Here is a 12375-nt window from a genome sequence, read left to right on the forward strand (position 1 = left end):
GACTGGAGGACAATATAGATGATGGAGGCCAGGTTTCTGGGTTTGTCACTTTCCATCTTCCTAATACCTTGCCCATGCTTTGTATATGATAAGTGCCTAGGAAGTATGGATTTAAAATATGCAAAAACTAATTATGTGACATTGTTCATCTGCTGAGAAATTTCTCCTAGTACCTCTTCTGAGTTCAAATGCAAGCACTGTAGATAGTTTCTATACAAATAAGCAGATTCTCACCTCCAGTGTTTAGCTCTTTACTTCCCTGAAGACTTCCTCTGAGGCACCTGACTCTTGATGGACCCACATTAAGGGGTTAGGCAACAGCATGGATATCCTTCCACCGTGATAAATGTGCAAACTTCCCCAGTCCTTCTTGGGACAGATGCGAGATCATTTCTACATCATACCTGAGAATTTCCACAGTGGGATTGAGCTCCTGTTGCACAAAGCAGTAATCCCTTCTTAACTCATCCCTGATTTTTCCCCTTTCCCACCTCAGTTTCCCTACCTTCTTGCTTTCACTTCCTGGGCTCTCTTCTCATATAATCCAACTATACCACAATGTCTTGCCCAAGTTATGCTTCTGGGGAATCTAAGTTAATACAGGAGGGAAGTGATTAAGTAGACTTTCAAGAGAAAATTGGAATCTTCTCTTCATCACAAAAACAAACAAATATTAATACAATAATATAAATTCCAACAGGTCCTTAAAATGATGGGTTCACATTTTTTTTTCAGAAAAGCTAAAGCAAAGAAAAATAAATCCACTTGAGAGTTGCCACATGAGATAGAATGATCTTTCTCAAATAATAAACAGAGAACATAAATTACATTGTTACTTCACACTGAAGAAAGACTACTGAAGATAATTTCACTCTCCTAATACATTACCCCCAACTATCTCAAGGCTGTCTCTCCTTTGATCCAAGTGATTGCTTGGTAGCCTTGCTCCAGGTGGTGTTATTAAGCCGAAAGCCAGGGTACAAAGCCGAAATTCAAAGTCTGCTGAATTTGTTTAGCAGCTCGGGGATTTTCTCTCCTCGTCCAGTTTTCATCTTTCTCAAGAGTAAATGAATTTCACTTTGGACTACTTGGTATCCAGATATTAAATTTAACATCAACAGATTCTTAGGATTTTTGACAAAATGCAGACTCACAGCACTCATCAAGGTTAAAGAAATCAGTTGCTCAGAAGACTAATCATAATGATTAAGCACCTATTATACTTCTCAAATGCTGTGATTGGTTCCTTCTTAGAAGCAGGAAGGAGTGACACATGAAAAAAATGCAAATCACATATATAGAACAGTGATTAAAGTTAATCCTGCTGAACTATATACTTAAAATCTGCTAAGGGTAGATTTTAAGTGTTCTCACCACACATACACACAAATGATAATTATGTGAGGTGATAGGTATGTATGTTAATTAGCTTGACTGATAATTATTTTGTAATGTATACTATTCATCACCTGATACTCTTAAAAAATTCACATTCTACAGCAAAAATGTTTAGAATTTTGATTTGTCAATCATACTTCAATGTAACAAGCAAAATTTAATTAAAATAAAATTTTAAAATAGAGGGTCGAGCTTCAATCAAGACATCATCAATGATGTAGAATCTGAGATATATAGTGTTGTTTTTCACACACAACTGAAAGGCACTTTAAAGATAAGTGATTAAAATACATAAAAACTCTTTATAAATTATCTATCACCATACATAAAAAAACAGTACTGTTTGTAGGTTCTTGAATCCAGGCTTAGGTATTTGAATGAATCCTCTATGCAGTGAAGTTCTGGTAAAATGTATTAAAAATGGTAGAAAGATCATTAAATTGATGCTTTTTTAGAAAGAGAAATATAGCAGGAGCACATAAAACGAACAGTTCTTCAAACAGAGAGATTAGAGACAGGAGACAGCAGAACATTATGTTTTGTAGTTCTTTGTGTATTAGGTAAGAAAGCCCTTAACTAAGATCCTAGCAGTGAGCAAGAAGGAGAAGGAAATCTAAATCTTCCATTAAAGGAAGGAAAGAAAGGATTTCAGAATTGTTTAGCTAAAAATGATGGAGAAGGAAAATTAAAAGCCCCTCTTTGGTAAGTGGCTGAATAATGCTGCCTTTGATCAAAACAAGAGGTTGAAAAAAACAAAAACAAAACAAGAGGTTGGAATGGGAAATACATTTTGAATAAAGGGATGCATTTACTTCTTTTAAACTTTTTTGCCCTTAGTAAAGTTCTTCACTCTTCTATGGTTCTGAATAGCATAAGGGGCAAGGGCAGACTGCCCTAAGACAGGCCACTTGAACATTATTTTGAGTGAAAAGCAATCAAAACCCAGGCAGATCAGAAAAGGCTCTTTACCTCCCCTTCACTATCTTGCCTGAACCACGAAGAGAGCTACCTCTTTATCTAAGAAACCTATCTACCTAACAGGGCAACTTCTGTTTTCTAGACATCTCGTCTCAAGTTTCTGCTAGTGGTCTCACTTTTCCTCCCCTTTCTATTCTCTGACTCCTACCCCTCTCCTTAGCTCACCTAAACACCTTATGCTAATAGACTTTGGAATTTCCATCCGTGTGGATCACTCATATGTATGTTATTACATCTGATTTTCCCCTTCTAATCTGTCTCATGTCAATTTGATTCTTAGTACAGCTACAAGGACCTTGAGGAGCAGAGGAAATTCTTCCTTCCCAAACGTATTAAAGATTTTAGCTTTGTTAGATAGAAAATGGCTGATTATGCAATAATATGTGATTTTTAATTTTCTTTACTTAGGAAACCATAAATAACCTCTTACAAAGTTAATGTCTATTGATTGTCACTATGTTTAACACTACAACTGAGATTCTCAGTCTCCCAGATGCTCTGTTTCTATCTGCACTTTCTCTCTATAATTTCAATAAGCTCTGCTCTCAGTTCCTACCAGCTCACTTTTAATTTCTATCCTGTGCTAAAGCCAAGGAGCCTCTTGGGTGGTTCTGCAGGACCCCCTCTGGGTCCTTGATCTGGTCTGCCTACATCATAACTGTTTTAAACGCATTGATTATATGTATCTGATATGAAGAACTTTTGGTACTTTCAATTTATAAACATTATTTATCTATAAGATCTCTACAAATCACTTATAAAAAAACACGTTTTTGTTAAAGTCAAAGTCACAATTCCGAATGAAGACTATGCAGCATTGCTACATATTATATGTATTAAAAGGAGTTTTGTCCTCAAATGTATTTTAAAACTAAACTTTCATCTCCTCTTACAATGGTCATTTTTTTCCCTATTTAGATCTCTAATTCTGATAAAGATAATATAATTGTAATAACACATTAAAATTTATTTATTTAAAGATTTTATTTATTTATTCATGAGAGACACACACACAGAGAGAGAGAGAGGCAGAGAACAGGCAGAGAGAGAAGCAGGCTCTATGCAGGGAGCCTGATGCGGGACTCCATCCCGGGACTCCACGATTACACCCAGGGCCGAAGGCAGGTGATGAACTGCTGAGCCACCCAGCACATTACATTAAAATCTAAACATGAGCTTTTACTATCTTTCACCAATATTCCATCTCATTTCCTAAACAACAACAAAACCCCCCAAAAAAACCTTCACCATTTTTATCCCTAGGAATATATGCTCTTAGCTTTACTAAAATTATATAATTCAACAATAGAGATAATACTTTTTTTAAGTCCATTAAAAAGAATAAAAAATAAAAAGTCCATTTATTATTCTTTGATATATTTGACTTCTTCAAATATTAAAAACTTAAAAAAAATTAAAAACAATCCAGAGTCAATCTAAAAGTAAGAAGTTGGTAATGGTATTGAATTTTTGAGGATTAAAATATATGTGGTGTATGTATGTATCACTGCAACTATTTTAAACACTGAAGACAGGTCAGAATTGTGAATTGAATCTTAATGGATTTGTATTTATATGGGTAATGAATGGTAACATTCAGTTAAATGTGACTATTGCTATCTTTTTAGTAACATCTAATTAATTAGACACAACTATCTGAATGGTTATATTTCCCATGGCTCATAATTGTGTTCTTTATTGAAAAGACAAGTCACAGATCTATTATTTTGTTACATACTGGGTCAAGGAGAGTTAGGAAACATAATTTAAACAATTAGAAGATATGCAGAAATAAATCTGATATTGCTTCATGAAGTAGCAAATTCCTCCAAATAATGTTTTCACCAGCATCTTGATTCAAAATGATATACTTGTACTTCACAATATTGGAAAATATAAGTAAACCTTTCATGAGAAATTCCTAAGTGAGTTAAATATGTTTCATATATTGTCACAGTTGCCAGAACCAATAATTTTGTTTTTTCAAAGGAATCTTTTTAAAAATTAACATTCTTCTCTTCAGTCCTCTACTAATTATAAATAGTCTAAATGATGAGCTCCAAAGTACTGGTGCACTGGGATGAAAAAGAAATGACAAAGGTATAGTTTATAATACAATTATTGTGTAAAAATAAAAGGTCTCTATATTGACATCATCACAAAAGTATAACACAGTAATGCACAAAATTAAACTGTGATGAATAATTCAAATAAATTGAAAAATTTAGGCCCACTGTTAATTTCCATGTAGTAATTTCATGTAATTTCAAACACGAAAGGAAGAGTAGGGACACCTGGGTGGCTCAGCAGTTGAGCATCTGCCTTTGGCTCAGGGCATGATCCCAGGTTCTGGGGATTGAGTCCCGCATTGGGCTCCCTGCAAGGAGCCTGCTTCTCCCTCTACCTATGTCTCTGCCTCTCTCTGTGTGTCTCTCATGAATAAATAAAATCTGAAAAAAAAAAAGAAAGAAAGGAAGAGTATATTGGTTTAGAAACTACAGGCTAGATTTTTGTTTTTCAAAAGTACAGTTTTACTAAAATTATTCACTGATTAATGATGTGAACAAGCCAACAATTGCTAGTTTTACTTTAATACTTAGTTCAAGTGAAATAATAAGGCCAGTTTAAGAGGTGTCTAAAATTCACAACCTGATAAATAATATATATGTTACTAAAAGTAGCACTACCATTATAAGTTCAAAATCACTCCAGAACCTTGGTATTAAATCTATTTATAACCAAGCTTTTAATAATCTATGATAATTTTTTTTGCTTAAAATTAGCAGAAAATATATATTTCAAAATAGTCCATGGATATGAGATTATTTTGACTTCGATTTGTTTTATGCCTTTTACATTGATCTCCAATTCACATTGTTATGTTTTATCATTAAGGCATTAACCCAGAAAAATCAGTGTAGAATTTAATATTTGCTATAGTTTGCTATGACTAACAAAGGGTATTCAATTGTTTCTAATTATTATTTATGATTATAAATTTCTTTAACAAGTTTTGTTTTAGTAGTGAATTCAGAACAAATATTTGTAAAAACAAATAAAGATAATCAACATAGTTTATAATGATCAAGCCAAATGTAAAAAGTTGAATAGTAAGTAACCCACCAAAATTTATAACTTCTCAGAATCTCTGAATGTAACCTTATTGAGAAAGAGGGTCTTAGCATATATAATTATGGATCTCAAGATGAAATCATCTAGGATTTAGATGAGACCCTAAATCCAAAGCCTGATGTTTTTAATAAAGAAAGAATAAGGTCCTTGGGTGGCTCAGTGGTTTAGTGCCTACCTTCTGCCCAGGGTGTGATCCTGGAGACCTGGGATCAATCCCACATCAGGCTCCCTGCATGGAGCCTGCTTTTCCCTCTGCTTGTGTCTCTGCCTCTCTTTCTCTCCGTGTCTCTCATGAATAAATAAATAAAATCTTATAAAAAAAAAAAAGAAAGAATAAGGAGACTTAGACTCAAAGAGACACACAGACCAAGAGGACAGAGACACATAAAGAGGCAGCGGCTATGTGAAGTTCAAAGCAGAGATTGGAATTATGCTTCCATAAACCAAAGAATGCCAAGAGCAATCAGTAAATTCAAAAAAGCCAAGGGAGGAGTCATCCCAAGAGACTTTGAATGATGTGGCCCTGCTCACACATAATTGCAGATTTCTATACTCCGCAAGTGTGAGAGAATACACTTCTGTTGTTTCAAACCACAAAGTCTGTAGTACTTTGCTGTAGCAGCCTTAGGAAACTAATACAATTGTAAGAGTACTTTTGCAGTTATAAGAGATCTAGTTGCCTGTGAAGGGAATTAAATTCCTAAAGAATCTTCTTCCAAATTGTCTCTTGATTATCCATTTTTGACAATTACCTTTGTTATTAATAATAAAATGGTTGAGAATAGTTGCTAGTTTGTCAGAATTAGAGTAGAAATATAAAGTTGGTTATACATATATATTTTTTTAATGATTTTATTTATTTTTTCATGAAAACATGCAGAAAGGGGCAGAGACACAGATAGAGGGAGAAGCAGGCTCTCTGCAGGGAGCCCAAAGCTGGACTCAATCCCAGGACCCCAGAATCACAACCTGAGCCAAAGGCAGACGCTCAACCTTTGAGCCTGCCACACAGGCATCCCTAAAGTTGGTTATATTTGATCAAAGCTTTACTGCTTCTGAGAATCTTTAAGAGTCAGATTTAAAGATCATTTACAGGCAGCCCTGGTGGCTCAGCGGTTTAGCGCCACCTTCAGCCCAGGGCGTGATCCTGGAGACCCGGGATCAAGTTCCACGTAGGGCTCCCTGCATGGAGCCTGCTTCTCCCTCTGCCTGTGTCTCTGCCTCTCTCTGTGTCTCTCTCATGAGTGAATAAATAAAACCTTTTTTAAAAAAATAAAGATCACTTATTATCAGGGCACCTGGGTGACTGAGTGGTTCTTGAATCGGCTGGGTTTTGTTTTAACTCAAAACAATGTTCATGGAAACATGGCTCATCTTGGGACAGCCTGCTTTGGCCCATACAGTAGTAACTGCCAAATAAGGGAGCCTGAGTGGCAGAAGCAATATACCTGTGTTGAAAAATATTGAAATGTGGATCTCAAATATCAAAATGCACTCCTGGGTCCACTGCAGAAATCTTCACAAAAGCCTAGACATAGAAACAACTTCTACGTACATCAATGGGTGGATGGATAAAGAAAACGTGGTATGTACATACAGCAGGATAGTATTCAAGCCTAAAATGAAGAAATCCTATTTTCACCTTGAAAAACAAGGAAATTCTGTCATGTGGCAACATGAATGAACCTGGAAGACACTATATTACATGAAATAAAAGAGTAAAACAAAGACACATACCAAAGATTCCACTTATATGAATTATCGAAAGCAGTCACACTCCTAGAAACAGAGTAGAATGGTGGTGGCCAGGAACTGGTGAAATAGGGAAATTACGAGTTGTTCTTCAAAAAATGAGGTTTTTTTATACAAGATAAATGAGTCTAGAGATTTACTGTACAACATTGGGCTATCTAATCATACCTATTCATAACATTAACAATACTTAACAGTGTTATACGTACCAATACTATCTTGTGCATTTAAAATTCTATTATGAGCATAGCTCTTTTTAAAATGTGCTTACTGCAGTAAATTTTTTAATTGAAAAGGCAATATTAAAGAGTTTTCACATAAGATGGTATATAAAAATGGTAATACAAATACTCTAACAAAATGAATATTTTATTTATCAATAGTAAAATAGGTATGTCTTTTCTTAATTGAAACAAAAATCAGCTATAATACTTAAGAATCTTCTGTCTTTAAAAACAAAAAGAATCTTCTGTCTTTAAGTGCTGAGGTTAATGGAAGTTTAATTATAATTCCCACAGCTCATACGAGGATATTGCTATTCTTATAGAAGGTGTACGTCTGTATATTTACTCAGATAAGCAATTAAGTAAAGAGCCACAGTTAGTAAAATAAGCAAATAAGAAACTTTATTTCTATGTGATTGAAAACTAAATGGAAATTATTTAAAAATAATGGAGAGAAATACAAACTCATTCGAACACACTGACAGTGCCATCTAATATTCACTTTTGAAACTTTTGAAATGGTTCAGTTCTTAGGGCATTAATGGACTGATTAATAGTTAAGTGACTCTGTATATTACCCATCATATCTAAACAAGAAAGCCATAGGACTTTTCACACTGTCCTATAGAATCAATAGAGTTGAAAATAGAACATTTTAGTTTATGATTTAAGAGCCTCAAACAACTTTAGTAGGGAAACATGACAGAAGACTAAAGAATGCGGGCCTGGGGGCACCTGGGTGGATCAGTGGGTGAGCATCTGCCATCAGCTCAGGTCCTGGTCCTGGGATCCTGAGATGGAATCCCGCATCAGGCTCCTCCCAGGTAGCCTGCTTCTCCCTCTGTCTCTCCCTCTGCATTTCTGAATTAAAAAAAAAAAAAAAAAAAAGGAATGGGGACCTAGTGGAAGGTTACAAAATTTAAATCTACACATTAACATACACATATTTTTTAAGAGTTTTTATTTATTTATTCATGAGAGACACACAGAGAGAGGTAGAGACACAGGCAGAGGGAGAAGCAGGCTCCATGCCGGGAGCCTGATGCAGGACTTGATCCCAGGACCCCGGGGTCACACCCTGAGCCAAAGGCAGACTCTCAACCACTGAACCACCCAGGCATCCTTTAACATACATACATTTTTTAACATTTAAATGTCTCCTTTTCAGCACCTACATCACAAAAGTCCTGTGAGGTTGACAGAGCTGGTGACACTATCTACTAATGCTCGCCCTACAATTACTGTCTCTCAGCTAGGGCACTGAATCACCTGTCCAAAATTATTCCATGGTTGCCATTAGCTGAGTTAACAGTTAAGTTACATTTATGCTAGTTCTTAATCCATAGCGCTTTTGACTATAACATTCACTTTATAAAGGAAAAAAAAACCTGTGAAATCTCAATGGAAAAAATTGTGCTAATATAAAAGTATTGAACAGTAATTTTGAGCATAAATTAAAATTCTGATAGTATTTGGGTGGGTTTACAAATACAAGTTTCAGTTGAACTTATGTTTTGCTGATTTCGTCCAGAAGATGTAAAGAAACCAACAAAACAGTAACAGCTTTAAAAAAAAAATGAAGATAAAGGGATGCCTGAGTGGCTCAGCAGTTGAGCATCTGCCTTTGGCTTAGGGCATGATCCCAGAGTCCCAGGATTGAGTCCCATATCGGGCTCCCTGTGAGGAGCCTGCTTGCTTCTCCCTATGCCTTTGTCTCTGCTTCTCTCTCTCTCTCTCTCATTGTGTCTCTCATGAATAAATAAAATCTTTTAAAAAATAAAATTAAAACATGATTTATGATGCCTTTTATGAACTAAAATTCATGATTCCATTTCCTCCCATGATGCTCAATTACTGATATATTTAAGTTTCATCATAACTCTTTGTACTAGGGCCAAATATTTTCCCATTATCCAGATAAGGAAATCAAACAAAGCACAGGTTAATTAAAAGAACTTTATTTAGCTCATAGCTGATAAATGTCACTCCTATATTTAAATACTAAGTGCATATAGAGGTTTTCTGGGCTTTGGAGCTATATGTGAAACAGTAAAACATTGACATATAATGTCCATTTTACAGTTGAAGAATTCTGCAATTCTTTTATTCATTACTATATTTGTTGACTTCATTTTTATGTGATATTAGGGATTAAAAGATGAATAATGGAACATTTATCATTGCAAAGTCATCGGTAAGCTTAAAATCACAACATTCAGTATTGAATAGAAAAGGCAATTTTTCCTATCACTTTTAAGGAAGAAAACATTTTAAGTATTTTTCATTGCAACTACTGCAGCAAGGCACTGTAGTGACTATAATTAATTTTTATATTACTATTATTTTGAATATTATCTCTTTAAGATAGGACTAAATGATGGCACTACCATGTCAGAAACAAAAGTGAAATAAAATGAAAACTCAATTTTGGAAAATATTTACAACTTTTCACTGTGAGGAGACCCTTGACTCATATTAATAGAATGGTCTTAAGAGAACTTAGCTTTTGTCAAAGAGCTATAAACTTCAGGGGACTTGGGTGGCTCAATAGGTCAAGTGTCCAAGTATTGATTTCAGCTCAGGTCAGGATCTAAGGGTTGTGAAACAGAATCCTGTGTCTGGCTCCTTTCTCAGTCTGCTTGAGATTCTCTCTCACCCTCCCCCAGCTTGTGCTCCCTGCTTCATGGGCTTGCACTATCTCTTTCTCTCTCTCCCCTTCCCCCCTACCACCTCAATCAAGCACTCAAGTAATAAAATATTTTTAAAAAAAAGAGCTGTAAACTTCTGGGAGATAATATATAAACATTTATTATATACAGAAATACGACAGAGGAATTTGTACATAGTTAGGATAAATAATTTTTGCATGAAGCTTAATAAAGATTGAAGCCCATATGCTGGAAGCCTCTTTAATTTTCAGAAAGCTCTATTTAAATATTCTTGGCTTCCCTTGCTTGATTTAGGTCTGTGGGAAGGCTGTGCTCCAAGTCAATTACATAACAACATAAAGGAGGTCAGTCGCTTATTGTGTAAACCAGGTGCAAAATGAAATCTGTGCCTTGGTTCCGCTGTTTTGATCTTTCCCCACTGTCTTGTATGGACCCTGCAAGACTCTGCGCCAACATCTGCCCATTAGTCCCTGAAATCTGTCCCACCATTGAATGAACCTTCTCATCTTCTTAGTGTTGTCTTTGTGTTTGATGAAAGTATTCATGATACCTAAGTAAACATTACATTATTCAGAACCACTATTCTCCTCTACTCACCAATACACAGACAAACACACATATTATGAAACAAAAAATAACTGAGAGTTTTTCATTTTTTTCAGAAATTCTTCCTAATTTGGTGTTGGAGGAAATCTTGCAAAAAGCAAAGCTTCTTTCAAAGAACCTCCTTTAATGCCATCTGAAATCCACTGGCATTCATGCACTTAGAAAGCTCACAGTTTCTCAGGAATAATGGCTGGAGCTGATTATTTGATTATGCATAAAAAAGAATTTAAACAGAGTTTGATATGAATGGCCACTGACTTAGAGAAGACCTGCTCTTTGTCCTTGTGTTCCGAAAGAGAACTAGCAGTCATGGTTTAATTAAAATGAACAAGTCAGCAGTTAGAGATCTCTAAGTAACAGAGAGGCTCACATTAAAATGAATTGAAGGTATCAAATCTCTATTAAGCAAAAGGGTATTAAAATTTTCATCCCAGTGACCAGTGTATGCTACATTCAAATATCTAATACATCCAAACTACATATCTTGAACAATTCTTTCACTGTTTTGCTGTATTTTGGTAATAACTTCCTTTAGACTCAGGATAATAATGTTTTGTGAATCTATCAAAATGTATGAAATATCGTGCATTATGTGTCATTTTCATCAATGCACTTGATGTACATAGTCAAAATATTTCAACATCTAATCTTAAAATAGTCTCAAAGAAGCAAGAATGACCCTACAATAAATATTGGCTGACCAAGGACAGCAAATGTTATGAACGATGGGTATCCTCTTGAGACTCACAGCCACTATCTCTTGCTCTCTCATACATGCATATAATATGACAAAATTCAAAAGAAAAAAAAAGCACAAAAATGCTAAGGCCCATCTGTAAGATCAACAACAACAATAAAAAGAGACTTGTTTTTGATTTCCTGTAAGGTAAGACTGATGCAAAGAATACAAAGGAAAAAATTAAAAAAAAAAAAAGAAAGAAACCCGACAGTAGCCAGGACTTAATTCATAAGGGATTTATAAACCAAAGCCAACAACGTGAATTGTTCTTGGAAGCAAATGTACAGTCATAGCCAGTCTTGGAGCATGGCTATCACATGCAGCATATGGCAGATTTCTTCAAGCATATGGTATAGCAATTTACACTTGTGGAAACTTCCTCCTTTCCCCTCTATCCTTTTCTATGGGAGATGATGTTTCTGGGGTTAACAAAGTAATGGGAATCTAATATAGAATGCAAGAGACTCATATGTTCAAAACAAACTAGACAGTATAGGTTAAGATATAGTTTTAGGCACCACAGGAAAGATCAAGGAGCTACAGTGTTTGGAGGCTAGAATATAATAGACTGAAGAAAATCGTAATATTTTACCTTTGGTAAATAGCATTCATTACATTTCTATTATATATTCAGGATCCTTGGAATGGGGTTGCCTTTAAACAAGGGATTAATCTGGGGTTCTCAGAAGCACAAGGGCCCTGTGGATAAAATTCAGGGGATCCCTGAACCTCAGATGGAAAAAATACTGTCAGGTTTAACTGAAATTGATCTTTTCCCTTCATTATGATTAAGTAATAAACAATAGTATCAGCAGTAACTATGATTTTTTTTAGCCAATACAAGTCACAGACATTATAGTTGTTACAGGTCTCTGAA

Source organism: Nyctereutes procyonoides, unplaced genomic scaffold, assembly GCF_905146905.1.
Source record: "Nyctereutes procyonoides isolate TBG_1078 unplaced genomic scaffold, NYPRO_anot_genome, whole genome shotgun sequence".
Lineage (NCBI taxonomy): Eukaryota > Metazoa > Chordata > Mammalia > Carnivora > Canidae > Nyctereutes > Nyctereutes procyonoides.